This window comes from Gigantopelta aegis, chromosome 1 (genome assembly GCF_016097555.1).
Source record: "Gigantopelta aegis isolate Gae_Host chromosome 1, Gae_host_genome, whole genome shotgun sequence".
Lineage (NCBI taxonomy): Eukaryota > Metazoa > Mollusca > Gastropoda > Neomphalida > Peltospiridae > Gigantopelta > Gigantopelta aegis.
This window is the reverse complement of record NC_054699.1, coordinates 29,258,122-29,264,121: the sequence shown is the minus strand read 5'-3', so window position 1 is coordinate 29,264,121 and position 6,000 is coordinate 29,258,122.

The following is a 6,000-nucleotide window of genomic DNA, read 5'->3' as shown; positions in this document are numbered from 1 at the left end:
AAAATAAAGAAAGTTATATTCGTCTCCAGGTGGGATTTAGCTCAGTCGGTTAAGCGCTCGCCTGAGCTGCTTGCGTTGCAGGATCAAACCACCTCGGTGGATTCATTCAACTGATTGGGTTTTTCTCGTTCCAACCAGTGCACCACATCTGGTCAAAAACCTTGGTATGTGCTATCCTGTATGGTAAAGTGCACGTAAAAGATGCCTTGTTGCTAATGGAATGAATGAATGAATGAATGAATGAATGAATGAATGAATGAATGTTTAACGACATCCCAGCACAAAAATACACACCGGCTATTGGGTGTCACAAATGGTAAGTATATAAAAATATTTGTTGCTAATGGAAACTGTTGCAGATTTCCTCTGATGACCACTAGTCATAATTGCCAAACGTCTGACATCCAATAACGATGATTAATTAATCAAGGTGCTCTATTGGTGTAGATAAGCAAAACAAACTTTAACAAATCTGTTTTATATTAAATCTGTCGCGAAAAATCTGCAACAGTGGCTGTAATATGGGTATGATCCCTTAAAAACTGTTTGAGCAGGCGCCGAGCTTGTAAAACTTTAATTCCTAGACTCAAAGCTTCAATAAAAACAATAAAAATAAATAAATAAATAAATAAAATTCGTATATCTGCATACGACAGTCAAAAGGATATTTCCTCAGATTTAATACTGTTACTATGTGCCATGGTGAAATGTTTGGTCAACAAGAGTACTGCCACTTCCCAGAACAATATATTGTTCAACTTCGTCCGTAAGAGGACTGCCACTTCCCAGAACTCTTACATTGTTCAACTTCCGGCCAGTGCACCACGACTGATATATCAAAGGCCAAGATATGTGCTATCCTGTCTGTGGGATGATACATATAAAAGATCCTTTGCTACTAATGGAAAAAATGCAGCGGGTTTCCTCTCTGAGACTATATGTCAAAATGACGAAATGGTTGACATCCAATAGCCAATGATAAATAAAACAATGTTCTCTAGTGGTGTCGTTAAACAAAACAAACTTTAACTTTTAATTTCATCAGTTGATAAAAAACAAAACAACAAATATTCAATTATTTAAAATTCTGAATTGAATATAGTCAACTGATTGGTATTATTGTGTGATGTTTTTATTTATTGATTTTGTTAAATTTCATATTAATTTTACACCAATGCCATTATATGTTTGGTGAGTCTATAATCGATCGTTAAGTATTACACTCTCTGGAGCAGAGAAAAACGACAAATTGTATTCGTCGAACGGAAATTTAATTAAGATTTCTTAATATGGTAAAAGTATCTTTGGGGGTATGTTCCTGTACGCATGCGCGTTAATAATTCAACATAAAAATAATAAAATAGGATTAGTGTGGGTTTTAAAAAAATAATAATTTACTTGAACTGGCAAATATGGATAAGTAAATTATAAATAAAATGAAAAAACCCCAACAAAAACAAACCAAGAATCTAATAACTGATGGTTTTCGACCCACACTCTCCCTTTCTGTCCTATTGTCTGATATTCTCTCTCTCTCTCTCTCTCTCTCTCTCTCTCTCTCTCTCTCTCTCTCTCTCTCTCTCTCTCTCTCTCTCTCTCTCTCTCTCTCTCTCTCTCTCTCTCTCTCTCTTCAAAGTGCTGAAAAGGGCAATTGTAAGTTTGCCGAAGGCACATAAGCCAAACTTGTAAAATGAACGAGATCTATAGGGTATTTAGGTGGGGTGGGAGGTGGGGAGATGGGTACAACCAAATATAATAACCATATATTAGACACATTTTTTTCTTCAGAACATTCATTCTACGTGAAAGGTAGATATTCATTTGCATGATTAAAACACTCTCCTTCGTGAACTGTAAAACACAGTCATGGTTTGAAAACAGTCAACATTTAACTGGCTATTAGTGTTCCACGCCTGTGAATGGCGCGCTATGGGTAAACATTATTTGAGAGAGAGTGAACGCATAACTATTACGAGTAAACATATTTGAGGGAGAGTAAATGCATAACTATGACGGGTAAACGTATTTAAGAAAGAGTACACACATAACTAACGAGTAAACATTATTTCCCGTGTTACCAACCGCGAATAAACTCACAAATCTGAAAGATAAACAGATTGTCAGAGCCCAACTCTGTATTAATACCTTTTTGGTGGAGATAATGGACTGATTTACATATCTTTATCGACAGAAATGATATCTTGCCAATAAGGAAGGAAATGTTTTATTTAACGACACACTCAACACATTTTATTTTCTGTTATAATGGCGTCGGATATATGGTTAAGGACCACACAGATATTGAGAGAGGAAACCCGCTGTCGCCACTTCATGGACTACTACTTGCCAATAAAGAAGGAAGAAAATGTTCTATTTAACGACGCACTCAACACATTTTATTTACGGTTATATGGCGTTGGACATATGTTTAAGGACCACACAGATATTGAGATAGGAAACCCGCTGTCACAACGTCATGAGCTACTCTTTTCGATTAGCAGCAAGGGATCTTTTGTATGCACCATCCCACTGAGCTACGTCCAGCCCCTGCCAATACGATGCTGCTTGCTACTGAAAATACGACACGATTATTATGTTTATTGGTCGGTTAATACAACATGTTGTAAGTCTAGTGGCTGAATTATTTATTTATTTTTATAGGTTTCGTCTCCGTCATTCTGTCTGCCTTTCCGTCTGTCAAACATATAATATTTCGAATTTTTGCTTTCACAATAACTCAAAATATTATAGTTTTACATTACATTTCACTTACAGTTTCTTTCTTAGAATATAAAATATTTCTATAGCTAATGGATTTCTGGACATAGTAATGCTTTGTGTTAACTCAATATCGATTTGTTTTCTAAAATAATTTAATACGTACGAATTTATTATTTGTTCCAACGGGCAAACGAAATTCAGCCAAAGGTCATTTCAAAACATTAATGCTGACATGTGTGTTTATTTTGTCGGGGGTGGGGTGGGAGGTTTACAAATGAAAGTCTTGCTAGGACTGAAAACTCAGTGTAGTCCTTATTAACATTATCTGCGACCAAAACCTTGCTAACATAATATAACATTTGCAAAAACTGAGCAAAATGTCTGCAGATCCGGTAGAGCGGTCGGTCTGGGATCGATCACCGTCGGTGGCCCAATGGAGTATTTTTCGTTACAGCCAGCATACCACGACTGACATATCAAAGGCCATGGGATGTGCTATCCTGTCTGTGGGATGGTGCATATGAAATATCCTTTGCTACTAATGGAAAAAATGTGACGGGTTGATTATATGTCATAGATTAGCAAATGGTTGATATCCAATAGTTGATGATTGATAAATTAATGTGTTCCAATGGTGTCGTTAAAGAAAATAAACATGACCTGTTTTGTCTACTAACCCTTAATTAATATTGTTGAGTATAGAAATACGACTGCAGTTTGTATTATTGAAATTGGGGTCTGTTAAAACTAGTGAGGATAGAGTGGGCTCCGTCAGCCTAAAGTTTGTTTTGTTTAAAGGGGCATACCCCAGTTTCAACCCGTGAAAATTAACACTAAGTTTACTTAATGTACACACCTGTAACACATTTGGATAAAGTTACAATTGAGTGAAACATGAGTCTGTGACTTTGAAATGGTGAAATACCCTCTAAAATAGACTAAAACTCGATCCCATAACTGTTACCTCTCAGACGCACGTGCATTTTTTTAAAATATGAGAAATGCATTTTGTAATATTAAAAACACAAGGATGACCAAAACCACTTCGAATGTACGGAACTTGATAATCTAAACAATAAAATATAAGTAAAGTATGATTTAAGTTATTAAAAACAGTTATAATAGAAATAAATATGCGTTAGTGTTTAAAAACTAGGGTATGTCCCTTTAACGACTGCTCTGTTCGACACCACTAGAGCATACTGATTTATTAATCAGCGGCTATTGGATGTCAGACAGTTGGCAATTCTGACATATAGTCTTAAAGAGGAAACCTGCGACAGTTTCCATTTGTAGCAAGGGATCTTTTATATGCACCATAGCACAAAAAAGGATAACACATACGACGGCCATTGATAGATCAGTCGTGGTGCACTGGTTAGGACGAGAAATAGCCTAATGGTCCAACGGATCCCAGTCCCAACTGCCCTTGCCTACGTGCTATCAATAAAAATATTTGTTCCAGTGTTGTTCTGTGACTTGCTGGCTGCTTCAATTTGTTAATTTTATAAATGGGTTCCAAACTGATTGGGAATTCTTTACACAAGTAGATCGATGGGGGGTTTGAAAGTGCTGCTCAAGTCTTACTTTTTTTTGTCATTGATATTTTCCAATTCTCTTCTTTTTAGCTCTCACATTATTGATAAATTTCCTGACATTAGAGACGTTATTTTTTTTTTCTTATTTAAAACCATAAAATGCATTAATGCACTGCGTGACACCTTCCTTGATCGATGCATAAATCAAACATTAAAAGTAAACAAAACAAATCAAATCAAATATTCGAAGTCGTTAAAGGCATATTGTCACAGACCACTGACCTATTTTATGGTCTACCAAAGTATTACCTGAACAAAACTAATTTGATTTGTCCCTAAATGTACTTTATTCAACCATCTTCATAACCACCATACTCCATTTATTCATGATATTTTGTAAAAAATAATTGAATTATGGCAATGGTCCATAATTCAAAAACTAAAATTGCCGAGAGAGTTGACATGGATTTCACTCCATCATGGTTCTGTTAAGGTGATGCAAAAGCTAGATTTGGTTTCCAACAATTAATGTAATTTTTTATTTATTGTCCATTTTTTGAGAAATCTGCGACAATATGCCTTTAAATAATGAGTAAACAAAATGTTTATGTTTATTTTAAAATAATTAAAATATAATTAGGAACATTTGAGAAAGTCCATTTTTTGGCAGAGCTCATCGGTGGTGTGTGGGGAATGATGTGTTCTCATATTGACGAGGATGACACTGCCATTATAGGTGACACATGTGACACACACACACGAAAAATAACCCAATGGGCCCACCGATGGGGATCGATCCCAGACCGACCGCGCATCAAGCGAACGCTTTAGCTACACCTTCAAGACCGATTCATCAACTTTGTTTTGTTTAACGACACCACTAGAGCACATTGATTAATTAATCATCGGCTATTGGATGTCAAACATTTGGTAATTATGACACATAGTCATCAGGGGAAACCCGCTACATTTTCTTAATGCAGCAAGGGATATTTTGTCTGCACTTTCCCCAGAGACAGGAAATCACATACCCCGGCCTTTGAACAGTTGTGGTGCACTGGTTGTAATGAGAAAAAACCCCAATGAGGTGAATAGATCCACCGAGGTGGTTCGATCCTGCGACACAACACACTCAAGCGACCGATTTATCAGCTGATCAAACCACTGGAACCCAGCAACGACCCATCAGTTCCGACCGACACAGTCCGTAGACATTTAGCGTACACCAACCTCTCGCGGTCAGGACGTAGCCCAGTGGTAAAGCGTTCGCTTGATGCGCGGTCGGTCTGGTATCGATCCCTGTCGGTGGGCCCATTGGGCTATTTCTCGCTACAACCAGTACGACTGGTATATCAAAGGCCGTGGTATGTGCTATCCTGTCTGTGGGATGGTGCATATAAAATATCCCTTGCTGATAATCGAAAATATTAGCCCAAATATTACTTAATATGTGTATCTCTGTCTTTCTGTCTCTGTCTGTCTGTCTGTCTGTATGTCTCTCTCTCTCTCTCTCTCTCTCTCTCTCTCTCTCTCTCTCTCTCTCTCTCTCTCTCTCTCTCTCTCTCTCTCTCTCTCTCTCTCTCTCTCTCTCTCTCTCTCTCTCTCTCTCTCTCTTCAAAGTGCTGAAAAGGGCAATTGTAAGTTTGCCGAAGGCACATAAGCCAAACTTGTAAAATGAACGAGATCTATAGGGTATTTAGGTGGGGTGGGAGGTGGGGAGATGGGTACAACCAAATATAAT